The sequence below is a fragment of the Psammomys obesus genome, unplaced genomic scaffold, assembly GCF_907164565.1.
Source record: "Psammomys obesus unplaced genomic scaffold, mPsaObe1.curated_primary_1811, whole genome shotgun sequence".
Lineage (NCBI taxonomy): Eukaryota > Metazoa > Chordata > Mammalia > Rodentia > Muridae > Psammomys > Psammomys obesus.
Window position 1 is genome coordinate 59,168,314 of NW_026585644.1, and position 17,340 is coordinate 59,185,653.

Below are 17,340 nucleotides of genomic sequence, written 5' to 3' on the forward strand. Positions count from 1 at the left end.
AGACTCTCTCCCCAGGACTGACTGGCAACTTGATTTTACCCACATACCAGCAATCAAATGTGTCCGGTACCTTCTGGTCTTGATGGACATATTCTCAGAATGGGTGAAGACTTTCCCCACTACTAACAAAAGAGCTCAGATGCTTTCTGGTCTCCTACTCCATGAGATTATCCCACCTTTTGGTATCACTACCTCCCTCCAGTCAGACAATGGTCCTGAGTTCACTTCTCAGGTTCCCAGGCCTTATCTAAAGCTCTTAACATTCCTTGGCATTTTCATATCCCATACCATCCCCAGTCCTCAGGAAAGATAGAACAAACTAACCAATCCTTAAAAAAATACTCTTGTTAAACTATCATGAGAGCTTCACCTCAATTGGGCAAAACTCCTTCCAATCCTTAAAAAAAATACTCTTGTTAAACTATCACGAGAGCTTCACCTCAATTGGGTAAAACTCCTTCCCCTGCCCTTTTCAGGCTACGAGCTCTCCCCAAAAATCCTCTATCTATCTCTCCCTTTGAGCTCATGTATGGGAGACCGTTCCTAACTCCTGGCCTTTCAGCTAAATCCTCGCCATTTCCAGACCACCTACTTACTCCCTTACTCTGTCATCTCCATTCTCTTCTATGGGTCTTTACTGAAGACTGTTTACCACTGCCACACACTAACCCCTGTCCATCTCCTATTGATACTGGGGACCTTGTTAACATCGGAGGTCCTTCTCTCCCCTCCAAACCAAAGCCCCCCATCTCTTTCTCTTAAATGGCAGAGCCCTTTCAAGGTGATTCTTGTGACCCGCACAACTGCTAAGATTGAGGGCTTCCCTCACTGGATTCATCTATGCCACCTCAAGCCTTTCACCACCTCTCCTCAAGATAATGCCCCCTCCTACATATCAACTCCAACAGGACCCTGCTCCCTCAAGCTCCAGAAGACGCCAAGACCAACCACCTTGTCTCTGGTTCCAGGGAAATGAGGCCTCACTACAGTATCTGTGTTCAACCCTACTGGATTGGATATGTATTTTTATTCCTCTCTCTCTTGCCTATTTCTGTCCAAGGTAATCCCTACATATGGAGATTTGAGGTTCAAAAAAAAAAAGATCATTAATAATAAATAGTCTCTCCAAATAGGATTGGGAAATTGCTCTATGGGAGGCTGCCAGGAGCCTATTGAAATATCCATCACCCCCACATCTATCTCTCCTCTCTTATTTGATAGAATCTTTGTTTGCTTCCTCTTTGATCAAGCAAAGGATTATTGCAAAAAATGGCCAGACAGGTATGGAGATTGCCATGTTGGTCCTGCCAAATCCACGCACCAGCACAGAAGGAGCTTCTTCAACCTGTATAAAAAGACTCTCTACTAATACATCCAAGACCCTTGGGATCCCAGATGGGAAACAGGCATTGATGGAAAAATCTATTGCTACCACACACCCAATTTACCGATAAGTACTATTCATATCCAGAGAAAATATGTCCCAATTACCCAATCCCTGGGGATGGAAAAAGTAGAGAAGGTAATTAAACACTCCTCTAAGGTCATTACTTCTCTAACATCCCCCCTCCTAAATAATACAAACCTGTCATTTCATCTCCTACTACAGACTCTGACCTCAGCCTACAAGCTCCTTAATGTGACCCAACCAGGCCATTTTAAAGCTTGCTGGCTATGTGTCCCACCTGGGACCAACTCAGAACTACTGCTGACAGTTTCGCTGGTGACTCTGTCAAGTGACCTTACTTCACCATTTACTAACTGCCCTGACTCTAATGTTGCCACAACCCCCTTCCTTTTTCATATCACCCTCTTTGGCTTGGCAAGCTGTTCCAAGGCATCCGGGACACACTGTAGGAATGCTAAGTTCCTTAGAATGTAATGAAATTATAATCCTTGATACCTCATCTCAATCACAATATCCTACTGCTAATAATACCTCGATTCTTTGTGGCACTCAGGTCTACCATTGTCTGCCTGATGGTTGGTCAGGAGTTTGCACTCTGGTGCTCCTCTTCCCTGATCTGTGGGCGATAAATGAAAAGGAGTCCTTACCAATCCCGGTCGTGGACTCAATAGCTGCCTAGCAGGATAAGAGGACAATTCAAATCTTGCCCCTCTTGGCCATTGCAGGAATCATGGTAGCTGTAAGGACAGGGACAGTAGGACTAGCCACTTCATAAACTTTGTATTATCAACTTTCTTCCCAGTCCATCGAGGACCTTGAGCAACTGGCTCAGACAATACTAACCCTCCAAGGACAGATCGACTTGCTGGCAGAAGTATTACTTCAAAACTGACATGGATTGTATCTCCTCACAGCTAAAGAAGTTGGTCTTTGCATCTTCCTCCAGGAGGAATGCTGTTTTTATGTCAACAAGTCAGGTATACTAAAAGACAAAATCCAACAACTCCAGACAAATTTGTGAAAACGAAGGGAACAGCTCAAGGCCTCTAGCTCTTGGGCCTTTGAGAACCCCATATGGAAATGGATTCTGCCCTTCCTCACACCTCTTCTGCTCATCTTTCTGCTTTTGCTTTTTTTCACCCTGCTTTATTAACTTTTTCTCTACATTCCTCCAGCAACAAATGCAAAATTTCTCTAACCAAACCATTAATCAGTTACTCTTACAGAATTATCCACCTCTGCCCACAGATGTCAATTATCTTCCAGTCAACCCTGATGGTGGGGGACCAGCTATACCCTGAGAATGACAATGCCCCTAATCAGCAGGAAGTAGCTTGAAAAGCAAAAGTTGCCCTTATGCCCTCCCCACCAGCACCCCTTCCTGGGTTCCTACTCTTTAACAAAACAAAAATGGAGGAATGTTGGGATCTGTAAGCAAGCATCTCTGTGGCCAGCCCCAAGGGACCCAATGAACCAGTTATCAGGCATCTGTGAAGCCACCTATGGACCACCTGTGGACCACCTAAAACTACCTGCACATGCTCTGTGTCACCTTATAAGAGAACTCGAAACCCCTCCTCTCTCTCTCTCTTACCTACCCTGACCAGAGACAGTCTCTGTGACCTCTTCCCTTTCCCTTAATACACCTCCCATGAGGAACCAGTCACGTGGTGTGATTTGTGAACCTGCTGTGTAACCCTGTTGCACAATATACACTCACTTATAAGTGGATATTAGCCCTATAATATAGGATAGTCACACTCAAAGCTATAGACCTAAAGAAGATAAACCCTAAGGAGGACCTTAGGTAAGATACTTAAATCTCATTAAAAATGAAACAGGATTGACACTGGATGCTTTGGAAGAGAGGGAACAGGATGGGAGCACACTATAGGTGCCCACCCAACAGTGTGGGAAAGGCTCCACCCAACAGGGGATCTAAGCAGATGCTGAGACTCATACAGCCAAACCTTGGGCAGAACTCAGGGAGTCTTACGGAAGGGTTGGATAGAAGAACATGGGAGGAGCAGTCTGTTAGGCCACAGAGGAGGACTTTACAGCCAGCCCTTAAGATACCTGATAAAACAGGGTCAGATGAAAGGGGAGGAGGTCACTCCTATCAGTGGACTTGGAAAGGGGCAGGGAGGAGACCAGGGAGAGAGTGTGGGGTTGGGGAGGGAATGAGGGAGCGGGATATAGCTGGGACACAGAGTTAACAAAATGTAACTAAAAAGAAAAATAAAATAAAATAAAAAAGTGGGAGGGGCCAAGATGGCGGCACCGGGAGAACACCATGTCTGAGAAGCAGAACAACACACTCCATGCAGCGACCAGGAGACTGAACTCTGGGCCCTAAAACAACAGCGATCGACCATGTTTCCCAGGTGAGGGGAGGCTCCCACGGCGTGGGAAGCAGTCGGGTCCACTCTCGGCTGCCCAGCCAGAACCCGGAAGAGAACCCGGCAACGCGGGTTTTGGGTCTCCGGGCTGGTGCCGCAAGCCTGCTTGTCCCGATCAATTTCCCAGGCTGATTAGTGGGCACAAGGGGGCCTAAGGCTGCGAGTCCCGGTCCCAAAAAAAGCCCGCGGGGAAGGAAAGTTGCCAGACTGGTCACGGATCACCTAGTCTTTCCCTGGAAGGTCTCTCCGACCTCGGCGGGTACCTGCTGCCATCACAACTGAGCTCCCACCGCTGGCGGATAGCAGCTGCGCGCCCAGCTCAAAATCCCTACTCCCTCTTTGGAGGAGGCAGGAGGTGCCCAACAGAATCTGCCACAGACCACATTGTCTGTACCCCCACCCGAGAGCGGGGCTGAGAAAACCCAATCCTTTTGGGCACTCCCCCAAACGCCGCCATCACCCTGCCACCACCATCACCCTGCCGCAGAGGAGCAGAAGGATAAAGAGGCGCACAGCAGCTTCACAGTGCCGGAACTCCAGTGCTGCCAGCCGCTCCTAGCAAACAAACTACAGCTCGGGATCTGGGACTGTGGTCATCCTACGCGTCCTGAGATTCTCCTGGGTCCAGCGCAATAAGATATAGCAGCAAGTTCTATCACCGGCGCCCCCCCCCGGGCGGAGAAACGCCCCGGCTCAGGGCTCAGGATCCTACTGAGAATCCCCAACCCCTGCTGGCACTCCCCTGAGAGCACCTCCATAAGCTCGCCCTAGCAGAGGAGAAGGTCAGAGGGGAAGGACAGAGAGGCAGCCTGCCAAGGACACAGCACCCTCTCTCCAGTGGCCCCTAGCAGAGGGGGCCAAGCTCTGGATCTGAGGACACTCAACCCTACCCGGTACTCTCTTTGGATCAGCAAACATAGATTCTACTGCTAGGCTGCTTCTGGCAGAGAGATCTGGGCCCAGGATCTGGGATTGAATACACTCACGCTAACTCTTTCCAGTGCCACCCAGGGACCAGTCAACACAACCCCTCCTGGCAGAGGGAAAGAACAAAGAGGCAGCACACAGGAAAGGTGGACACCGAGTCCTGTGGCCACAGTGTCACAGAGCTGACTGTTACCCTACCCGTGCACTTCTGCAGCAGGACCAAAACTGAGAGTAGTGAGCAAGGGGAACCCCTGTGCATTCCAACTGGCCCTGCAAGAGGGTGAGTGAGCCTTCTAGGGAGAGATTGCCCCAGACCCAGGGCCTCTCCACAGAAGCAACCAGACGAGATCCCTGTCACCCACACTCCTAGTGTGGGCATCAGAGGGATTCTTGGGATAGCGACATTGAAGCCTCTGCCTTGCGGGTCCACCAGGGTAATCCAGGCAAACAATCTCTGGATCTCAGTCAGAACTGCATAATAGTGGCTTGCAGGCCACTGCAATAGTCAGACAATCCGCGCATGCACACTGCGCCCGCTAAAAGCGCACGCGAATAGCGCCAGCGTCACATTCTTTACTTAGGCAAAACTGAAAACACAGTGCACACCCCCAAAGCAGTGAACCTCTCTCATCTTCCTGAAAAAAACAGTCCAGAAAACAGAAAGAGAGGATCATAGCCCAAACTACAATCTCGAGGAACAACCAGTGAGGATTATAAATAACCAGATGGCTAGAGGCAGATGTAAGAACACTCCCAACAAAAATCAGGACATAATGATCTCACCAGCAACCCCACAAAAAAAATGGACACTTCAATTCACTAGATATACAAGAGAACGACCTCAAAACTGTGTTTCTTCAGCTATTAGAGGCCCATAGAGATGAAATGAACAAAGCCCTCAGAGAAATAACCAAAGAAATCGAGACTAACCAAGAGGAAACAAATCGTGCACTCAGAGAAATGACCACGAAAATTGAGGCAAACAGAGAAGAAATGCACAAAGCTCTCAAAGAAATGTCCACACAAATGAAGGCAAATAAAGAAGAAATAAACAAAGCTCTCATAGAAATACAGGCAATTATACCCAAAGAAGTAGAGGCACAATTAGTGATACATAGAGAGGAAACGGACAAAAAAATAGAAGCTATCATTGAAAAACAGGAGTCCACATTCAAACAGATGAAGGAAATGGTGCAAGACATGAAAACAGAATTAGAATCAATGAAGAAAACACAAATAGAGAAAAACCAGGAGCTGGAGAACATAGAGAAAAGATCAGGCACCACAAAGGTAAGCATCACCAACAGAAGACAAGAGATGGAAGAAAGAATCTCAGGAGCTGAAGATACACTTGCGGAAATTGACATGTCTCTCAAAGAAAAAATAAAATCAGAAAAGTTCCAAACACAAAACAAGAAATCAAGGACACCATGAAAAGACAAAACCTAAGAATAATAGGAGTAGAAGAAAAAGAAGACATCAGGCTCAAAGGTCCGGAAAATATTTTCAAGAAAATTATAGAAGAAAATTTTCCCAACTTAAAGAAGGAGATGGCCATAAACATACAAGAGGCCTACAGAACACCAAGTAGACTAGACCAGAAAAAAAATTCTTCACGTCACATCATAGTCAAAACACTGAACCTACAAAACAAAGAAAAAATTCTAAAAGCAGCAAGGGAAAAGGCCAAGTAACATATGAAGGTAGACCTATCAGAATCACACCAGATTTCTCAACAGAAACTATGAAAGCCAGAAGGGCCTGGACAGAAATCATACAGTCCTTAAGGGACCACAGATTCCAACCCAGACTACTATACCCAGCAAAACTTTCAATCAACATAGACGGAGAATTCAAAATATTCCAGGACAAAACCAAATTTAAACAATATCTACATAGTAACCCAGCTTTACAGAAGTTACTAGAAAGGAAACTCCAAACCAAAGAAAACAACTACATCGAAGGAAACAGAGGAAATAGATAACTACACAACAAAAAACCAAAAGAAGACAAGCAATGAAACTCAGTGACACCACCAACACCACATCTAAAATAAGTAACAATTGTTGGTCACTAGTTTCTATCAACATCAACGGACTCAACTCCCCAATTAAAAGACACAGACTAACAGAATGGTTGTGGAAACAGGATCCATCATTCTGTTGCATCCAAGAAACACACCTATGCAACAAAGATAGACACTACCTCAGAGTAAAGGGCTGGAAAAATGTCTTTCAAGCAAATGGTTCCAGAAAACAAGCGGGAGTAGCCATCCTAATATCCAATAAAATAGACTTTCAACCCAAGTTAATAAAAAAAGATAAGGACGGCCACTATATTCTCATCAAAGGAAAAATCCAACAAGAGGACATCACAATTTTGAATATCTATGCCCCAAATACAAGAGCACCTACATTCGTAAATGAAACAATATTAAAGCTTAAATCACACATTGATCCTAAAACCCTAATAGTGGGAGACTTCAACACTCCACTCTCACCAAGGGACAGATCAACTAGACAGAAAACAAATAGGGAAATAAAAACACTTACAGAGACCCTAAATCAAATGGACCTAATAGACGTCTACAGATCTTTTCATCCAAACTCAAAAGAGTATACCTTCTTTTCAGCACCACATGGAACCTTCTCCAAAATAGACCATATAATTGGTCATAAAGCAAGCCTCAACAGATACAAAAGATTGAAATAACCCCTTGTATTCTATCTGACCACCATGGACTTTAGCTGGACCTCAACAACAACAGAAATAACAAACAGCCTACATGCACATGGAAACTGAACAACCTGTTACTCAACGACAGCTGGGTTAAGGAAGAAATAAAGAAAGAAATTAAAGACTTCCTAGAATTCAATGAAAATGAAGGCACAACATACCCAAATTTATGGGACACATTGAAAGCAGTGCTCAGAGGAAAATTTATAGCACTAAGTGCCTGCAAGAAGAAATTTGTAACATCACATACAAACAACTTAATGGCCCAACTGAAAACCCTAGGAAAAAAAGAAGCAGATACACCCAAGAGGAGCAGAAGGCTGGAAATAATCAAACTCAGGGCTGAAATCAATCAATTATAAACAAATAAAACTATTCAAAGAATCAATGAAACAAAAAGCTGGTTCTTTGAGAAAATCAACAAGATAGACAAACCCTTAGCCAAACTAACTAAAAAGCAGAGAGAATCTATCCAAATCAACAAAATCAGAGATGAAAAGGGTGACATAACTACAGACACAGAGGAAATTCAAACCATCATTAGGTCATACTACAAAAGCCTATATGCCACAAAATTTGAAAATCTAAAAGAAATGGACAATTTTCTTGATAGATTCCATCTTCCAACATTAAGTCAAGATCAGGTAGAAAGACTGAACAGCCCAATATCCCCCAAGGAAATTGAAGCAGTCATTCACAGTCTCCCCTCCAAAAAAAAGCCCTGGGCCAGATGGTTTCAGCGTGGAATTCTACCAGACCTTCAAAGAAGTGCTCACACCAATTCTCCTCAAACTATTCCACAAAATAGAAACAGAAGGTACATTACCAAACTCATTCTATGAAGCAACAGTCACCCTGATACCTAAACCACACAAAGACCCAACAAAAAAAGAGAACTTCAGACCTATCTCTCTTATGAACATTGACGCAAAAATACTCAATAAAATACTTGCAAACTGAATCCAAGAACACATCAAAGATATCATCCACCACGACCAAGTAGGCTTCATCCCAGGCATGCAAGGGTGGTTCAACATACGGAAATCCATCAATGTAATCCACCACATAAACAAACTGAAGGAGAAAAACCACATGATCATCTCCTTAGATGCTGAAAAAGCATTTGACAAAGTCCAACACCCATTCATGTTTAAAGTCTTGGAGAGATCAGGAATACAAGGCACATACCTAAAGATAGTAAAGGCAATATACAGCAAACCTATAGCCAACATCAAACTCAATGGAGAGAAGCTTAAATCAATCCCACTGAAATCAGGGACAAGACAAGGCTGCCCACTCTCTCCCTACCTCTTCAACATAGTACTTGAAGTCCTAGCCAGAGCAATAAGACAACTAAAGGAGATCAAGGAGATACAGATCGGAAAGGAAGAGGTCAAAGTGTCACTATTCGCAGATGATATGATAGTATATATGAGCGACCCCAAGAATTCAACCAGAGAACTCCTCCAGTTGATAAACACCTTCAGCAAAGTAGCAGGATACAAAATCAACTCAAAAAAATCAGAAGCCCTCCTGTATACCAAAGACAAAATGGCCGAGAAAGAAATTAGGGAAACAACACCCTTCACAATAGCCACTAACCACATAAAGTACCTTGGGGTGACACTAACCAAGCAAGTGAAAGACCTGTTTGAGAAAAACTTCAAGTCTCTGAAGAAAGAAATTGAAGAAGATCTCAGAAGATGGAAAGATCTCCCGTGCTCATGGATTGGTAGGATTAACATTGTGAAAATGGCCATCCTGCCAAAAGCAATCTACAGATTCAATGCAATTCCCATCAAAATACCAATTCAATTCTTTACAGACCTTGAAAAAAAGATTCTCAGCTTCATATATGGAGAAACAAAAAACCCAGAATCTCCAAAACAATCCTGTACAGCAACAGATCATCTGGAGGTATCTCTATCCCCGATCTCAAGTTGTACTACAAAGCAATAGTAATAAAAACTGCATGGTATTGGCATAAAAACAGAAAGGAGGATCAATGGAACCACATAGAAGACCCAGAAATAAACCCACATACCTATGAATACTCGATTTTTGACAAAGAAGCCAAAACCATTCAATGGAAAAAAGACAGCATCTTCAACAAATGGTGCTCGTCCAACTGGATGTCCACATGCAGAAAAATGAAAATAGATCTATATTTATCACCCTGCACAAAACTAAAGTCCAAGTGGATCAAAGACCTCAACATAAAACCAGATACTCTAAATCTGTTAGAAGAAAAAGTGGGGAACAGCCTAGAACTCATTGGCACAGGAGACAACTTCCTGAACAGAACACCAACAGCACAGGCTCTAAGAGCAACAATCAATAAATGGGACCTCATGAAACTGAAAAGCTTCTGTAAAGCAAAGGACACTGTCATCAAAACAAAACACCTGCCTACAGATTGGGAAAGAATCTTCACTAACCCTTTATCGGACAGAGGACTAATATTGAGTATATACAAAGAACTAAAGAAGCTGAAAAGCAGCAAACCAAGTAATCCAATTAAAAAATGGGGAACAGAGCTAAACAGAGAATTCTCGACAGAGGAATATCGAATGGCAGAGAAACACTTAAAGAAATGCTCATCCTCATTAGCCATCAGGGAAATGCAAATCAAAACGACCCTGAGATATCACTTTACACCCATCAGAATGGCCAAAATGAAAAACTCAAGGGACAACACATGCTGGAGAGGGGGAACCCTCTCCCTCTCCACTGCTGGTGTGAATGTAAACTGGTTCAACCACTCTGGAAATCTATCTGGCGCTTTCTAAGACAATTAGGAATAGTGCTTCCTCAAGACCCAGCTATACCACTGCTAGGTATATACCCAAAGTTTGCTCAAGTACTCAAAAGAGATATTTGCTCAACCATGTTTATAGCAGCTTTATTTGTAATAGCCAGAACCTGGAAACAACCCAGATGTCCATCAATGGAGGAATGGGTACAGAAATTGTGGTATTTTTACACAATGGAATACTACTCAGCAATCAAAAAGGAGGAAATCATGAAATTTGCAGGCAAATGGTGGGACCTAGAAAAGATCATCCTGAGTGAAATATCCCAGAAGGAGAAAGACAAACACGGTATATACTCACTTATATAGACCTATAAGATATGATAAACATAATGAAATCTATACACCTAAAAAAGATAATCAAGAGAGCGGACATGGGGTAAGATTATCAATCCTCGTTTTGAAAGACAGATGGGATGCACATTAAACATTGACAGGAGTCTACTGAGCGCATTTGAAAAACTCTAACTAGCAGTGTTTTCAAAGCAAAGACTCATGACCAAACCTTTGGCAGAGTACAGGGAATCATAAGAAAGAAGGGGAGTTAGTCTGATGAGGAAAGGATAGGAGCTCCTCAAGGACCAAATATATCTGGGCACAGGGTCTTTTCTGAGACTGACATGCAACCAAGGACCATGTATGAATGTAACCTAGAACCTCTGCTCAGATGTAGCCTGTGGTAGCTCAGTAACCAATTGGCTTCCCATAGTGAGGGGAACAAGGACTATTTCTAACAGGAACTCAATGACTGGCTCTTTGGCCTCCCCACCCCCCAAGGGAGGAGCAGTCCTGTTAGGCCACAGAGGAGAGCTTTGCAGCCAGTCCTGAAGATACCTGATAAAACAGGATCGGATGAATGGGGAGGAGGTTCCCCCTATCAGTGGACTTGGCAAGGGGCACGGTGGAGATGAGGGAGGGAGGGAGGGACTGGGAGGGAATGAGGGATCGGGACACGACTGGGATACAGAGTTAATAAAATGTAACTGATAAGAAAAAAATAAAATTAAAAAAAAAGAAAAAAAAGTGATAAATTAAAAAAAAAAAAAGAACATGGAGGGCACAGGAGCCCCACAAGGAGACCAACAAAACTAAAATTCTGAGCCCAGGGGGTCCTGCAGAGACTGATGCACCAACCAAAGACTATGCATGGAGAGGATCTAAACCTCCGGCTCAGATGTAGCCCATAGGCAGCTCAGTCTCCATATAGGTTCCTAAGTATGCGGAGCAGGGGCTGCCTCTGTCATGAACTCGTTTGCCCACTCTTTGATCACTTTTCCCTGGCAATGTGCCCTTTCCAGGCCACAGAGGATGAAGTCCTGGAAGTACTGATGAGACTTAATAAGCTAGGGGCAGATGGCAGGGGAAGAGAGCTGCCATCAGTAGACTAGGAGAAGGGGATAGATAGGAAGAAGGAGAGAGGATGGAGCTGAGAGGAGATGAGGGAGGAGGCTGCAATCGGGACATAAAATGAATAAATTGTTAAAATATATATGATAAAATATTGAAATAATTAAAAAAAAGAAAAAGAAAACCTACCATAAGTCACGTCAATCCAAATTACTACCTGGGTGAAGGGGAATTGGTAAGATTGAACATAATGGAATAATTTTCTAATTCAAAATTCACAATTCAGGAGAAATCCTGACATAGGTGTGGGTGCTGTTTGCTGGCCCAAGTAGGGTTGTCCAGTGACAGTAACATACACAGCATCTGCAGTGCAGTCTGCAGGCACAGATGGGAATTGCATGGCTTGCATCCCCCTTTGGTTTAGTGTGGGAGTGGGATTTTTGTTTTTCTGCGTGCTTCTCTAAATGTTTCTCTTTGCTCTGTAACAAGGGGAAGTCTATGTCCACTGACTACCTCACCAGGTTTCCTTGCCCTCAGGCTTCCAGCATTTACAAGAAATCCTGGTGGGGGGAAGGGTAGGGCAGCTAACCCCTAGCCTCCCTCTCCAGATCAGCAGCATTGTCTGTCAATGTCCTTACTCTATTCAGACCACCCACGCCACACAAACACAATCTCAGGAATCAATATGTTCTCCCTCTCTTCATTCCTTTCATTTTATCTGGAGGGAAATGTGTACCCCTGCCAGTGATTTCCCTCCATCTTGTTCATACTTTTAGAAATGTTTCTTTCCTATAGTTCGAGTGTGCCATCTCTTTCTTGCCATAGCAACACAGGGATTTTATATTATCTCAACTTTTGTACCTTCTTATTTTCTTATTATACTGTTTCTAGTTTGTATGGCTTGAATTTACATTAAAAGGAAGACATTTCAAAAATCCATTGGCCCATCTGAATTAGTAACAGGATAAAGATGGCTTATAATAAAGGTCTTAGATTTTACACTATAGCTTAAAATATTATAATGCTGGAGCGCAGCCTCTCTTTTGTGCTTTACTTTCAACTTTAATAGTAGTTGCCCCATGAGTTGCCCCATGAGTTGCCCCATGAGTCTTTCTGCCCTGGCTATGTTTACTCCTTGGCAAAAGGACAAACAGCTTTATGGTCCATGAATTAGAGCAGTTGTATGTCTGGCCATACTCATTATTGGAAATTTATTTCAATAACCTTTGAAATATCCAGAAATGGTCACACGACATCTCTCCTTCTTTCACTACAGCACAAGACTTGATTTTGTTTTGCTGATTTCATCATTTAACCCTCTTATGGAGGCCAACTGATTGGGTAGTAGACAGGTTGGCTTCTATTCCAGCTCTACAGAGCCAAAGCACACAATTTGGCCATGGGACAAATGGGTCTCTGTCACCAGGAACCACCGCACATCTGCAGATTTATGGACATTAGCCATCTTTTCAGCATTTCACACCTCCATCTGGAATTCCCTATCCATCCATTCCTGCTCATTGGTGTCATTTCCACTTTCTCGTTTGCAAGAAAATTCATTCTGGAAAAATAGTGAGAGAGGGTAGCCAAAAATTTCCTGAGATTCATGTCCAAAGGCTGTAGGTCCGATAAAAAGGCATGATGGACAGTGGCCTACCACTTGATGAGCAGATGCTGTGATTTTCTGGCTTAGCACTGTCTTCACGATCAGATTGGAACTTTAATCCTCATTTCATATCCCATTGTCTTTATCACATGGCTCAGTTACATAAGGGATCTGACTTAGAGGTTTATTTCTATGAAAAGACACCATGACCAAAGCAACTCTTATGAAGGAAAACATTTAATTGAGACTGGCTTACAGTTTCAGAGGTTTTATTTCAGTATCATCATGGCAGGAAGCATGGCAGTGTGCAGGCAGGGATGGTGATGGAGGAGCTGAGAGTTCTAGATTTTGATCCAAAAGCAATCAGGAAGAGACTGGATTAGCATCACACTGGGCATGGCTTGAGCATTTAAGAACTCAAAGCTCTGCCTCCACAGTGACAAATTTCCTCTAAGAAGACCCCACCTCCTCCAATAAGGCCACACCTCCTAATAATGCTGCTCCCTGTGAGGCAAACATTCAAACACGTGAGTCTATGGGGGTTATATCTATTCAAAACAACACAGGGTCCAAGCCTCACTGTTGTCTTTTGTAAACTGTAGTATTTTTAAATACTTGTAGCAACAGCTATTGAGAAAGCAGAGTGAAGGTGTAGCTGGGAAACTCACTGTACACACAGTGTGTAGTTCAGTGAGTACTCAGTGGATACAGGCAGTAACAAACAGAAGACCCTTTGCTGTCTTTCGGCACTCTCTCCAGCTCCCACAGCCTGGCCAGAATGGACAGAATCTTCATTCTTTGCATATATCTAGATTTACTAATTTCCTTGCTTACATTTTTCTGATGCACACAGGTCTCAGTCACATAAACTCATTATTATGAAAGAGTGGAGCTACAGAGATGATTCAACAGTTAAAACCCTTGCCATGAAAGCAGAAAGACCTGAATTCAGATCCCCAGAACTTATTTAAAATCTAGTTTGGGCATGCTAGCTCATTTGTAATTCTAGCCTCAGGAAACTGAGATAGAGAGCTCATCACGGTCCACAGAGCAAGTTAGTCTAGCTTGGATTGGTCAACTCTGAGAGACCCTGCTTTGAAGAAGGTAGAAGAGCAATAAAAGATTCAGATCTCTACACACACATACATACATGTACAACTATATGCATACATGAACCCCTACACAGGTGAACATGCATACACAGATATACACAAAACATAGAAGATAAAGGGGAAATGGACCTAGGGCAAAGTTTTTCCCTTTTTTTTAAGTTTTTCCTTTTTAAAATCATTACAGTTTTAAGATGATAGGTTAGACCTAAACGGACCTTTCAGATATATGTCTGAATCAAATAGGACCAAAGAAAAAACAGTCACCACATAAATATACCTAAGAGCTAATCTTTTATTTCCCTGTCTGCTGGTAACTTCTCTACTGGAATTATTTTTGTTCTTTATCCAAAGTGTCCTCAAACTTGTGAGATTCAAGTATAATTTATCTTGTATAATTTGCTGTGACGAAATACCATTGCCAAAGGAACTTGGGGAGGAAAAGGTTTACTTCACTCACAGTTATGTATAGCTGTTAATTATCAAAACCAGTGAGGGCAAGAACACAAGCAGGGCAGGAACCTGGAGGCAGGTGATGATGCAGAAGCCATGGATGCTGCTTACTGGCTAGCTTCTCATGACTTGCTTACCAGCTTTCTTATAGAATCAGGACCACGAGCCCAGGGATGGCACCACCTACAATGGCAGGGCCCTCTCCATCAATTACTAATTAAGAAAATGTCTTATAGATGGATCTTATGGAGACATTTTCTCAATTGAGGCTTCCTCTCTGATGACTCTAGCTTAAGTCCAGTTGACATAAAACTAGCCAGCACATAATTCTTTGAGTGAATGGATATCACTGAAGAAATTCAAGCAAAGAGTATTGCCCTTTAGATCTGAGAACACTCCAGGAGCATGTGGATAGAGAGGGAGGATTCATCTATCTCAGTGCTGCTTGAATGCAAATGTTGGTTGGTAGTCAGCCTAGGACAGGCCCTGGGCTTCCACATCTCTAGTCAGTGCTGCTCTTCAAGGACCACAATTTAGTTCTGAGGAAAAGTAGCCATGGATATGCTCTTTTGTGCTTTGGTCTCCTAGCGTAGTGTCTAGGGTAGGTAAGGCACATTTAACAATTGTTTTCTGAGGGTGTTTATGCTGACTACTGACAAAGAAGCAACAAAGACACAATGGGGCTACTGAAATGTGAGCAGATTTCCAAGTGTTTAATTTTTATTAGAATGTGTAGGTAGCTTATCTACCCTAGGTTAGGTGTTGCTCTGAAATTGCAAGTTCTAAAGGGCTATTTAGTCAGCTTTCCTCTACTAAACTATTTTAATTCAAGAAATTATAGGTCAGTTGTGTAGGAACAATTATCTGACTCCAACACTCTCTGATGATGCTAGCAGGTCAACATCATGCCCATTGCAAAGAATGCCAAATTTCCTCAGTCAAATATGTTTTCTTCCATGGACTGATATGGAGGTAGAAGCATGGAGCAGCATCTCCTATTTTTCACCACTCACATTGATCTAAGCCACTCCAAACATACAGTTTGGTTGTCTGGGCTGGAACTGACTAACATGTCTCTTGATTTCCATCTCCGTTTCCTATATATTGTGTTGGGAAAGAAAAAGGTGACTTGTTTTTGTTAATTTTTAAAGTTAGCAAGAAAGCAGTTATATTCAGTCTCTAATGAAGGCTGTCATCTATCTTCTGGGTCCATATCCATTATCACAAACTGAGTTGTGAATAAATTCTTTGTGGGAGATGTCGCCTCATTGTTTTCAAGCTCATGTGTTATAGATATGGACAAGTAGCCCTGCGAGGAGACCAGATGGCATTGCCATAAGTGTAAACCTAGGCACTTCTCTATTCTTTCTCTTCCCATAGTCTGCTGTGATATCCATGATGTTAAACCCTTCTAGGTATATAGTTTGTCCATGGATACCTCCTGTACTAGAACATGGAAGTATTTTTACATTCTTTCAGAAGATGCTAATTTGTTATAAAAAAAAAAGTAGATATATTGATTGGCCCACTAATCCTTTCTGTGACTTCAACTAAGTGATTTTTGTGTTCATTTATTTCAAACATAACAATGAAATCCCATTCTATTGTTTGAAGTGACCTCACTTATACCCAAACCCTGATAATCCACTTTGTTCAGCCACACATACCTGGAAAGTATGTATCCAGTCATAGAACTAAGACATCCTCAACTACCTTCATGGCCTTTCATCTTCCCACCTGGCCTCTGAAACTTCTATTTCCAACCACTTTCTACTGCCTCTACCTCTCTTAGGCTCCCCAATGACAGCCCTCTATTCCTCTTTCCTATTAACCTAGACCTGTACAGTACAACATTAACAGTCACATATGGCTGTCAGGCATGTGCAGTTCCTTTGAACTGAGATATTTGGTAAGATGAAAACATACACCACATTTTGGAGGATTTGTATTTTAAAATGAAAAACTTTGATATTTACTCTAAGTGCAAATTATAATTTTTACATATTCAGGGAAGTATAATATGTTGAAATTATCTTCACCTTTATCTTTGACTATTTAAGATGAGGCTACTGGAAAATTCTAATATGATGCACATTATACTTCTTATACAAATCTCCTTCCCCAGACCTCAGGCATTAACTCTCTCTACTCCCTCCCCTGCTCCTGCAATTCTAAAGCATGTCATTTTATCCTTTACTAGAAGCATAAGTTTCCCATGGTCTCAGGCAGGGAATTATCTTTTGCATGAACTATCACACCATAACCTTCAGGTTGACTATATATTTGGCTGACTACATGTACTCCTTGAACATCTGACATCATTATGGACTGTGCTTGGTGCTGAAGGTGCATAGTGAACAAGCATAAGACAGCCTTTTCCATCCAGAAATCAGCAATCAAGTCAGTTGTCAACACTTGAAAAGGAAACTAATGTGAACACACCCTCTTCTTTTTTTAAATAAATTTTTATTTTATTTTATTTTATTTTTAATTACACATTATTTGCTTTATATCTCCCCTCTAGTTCCATCCCTCCTCCCCTC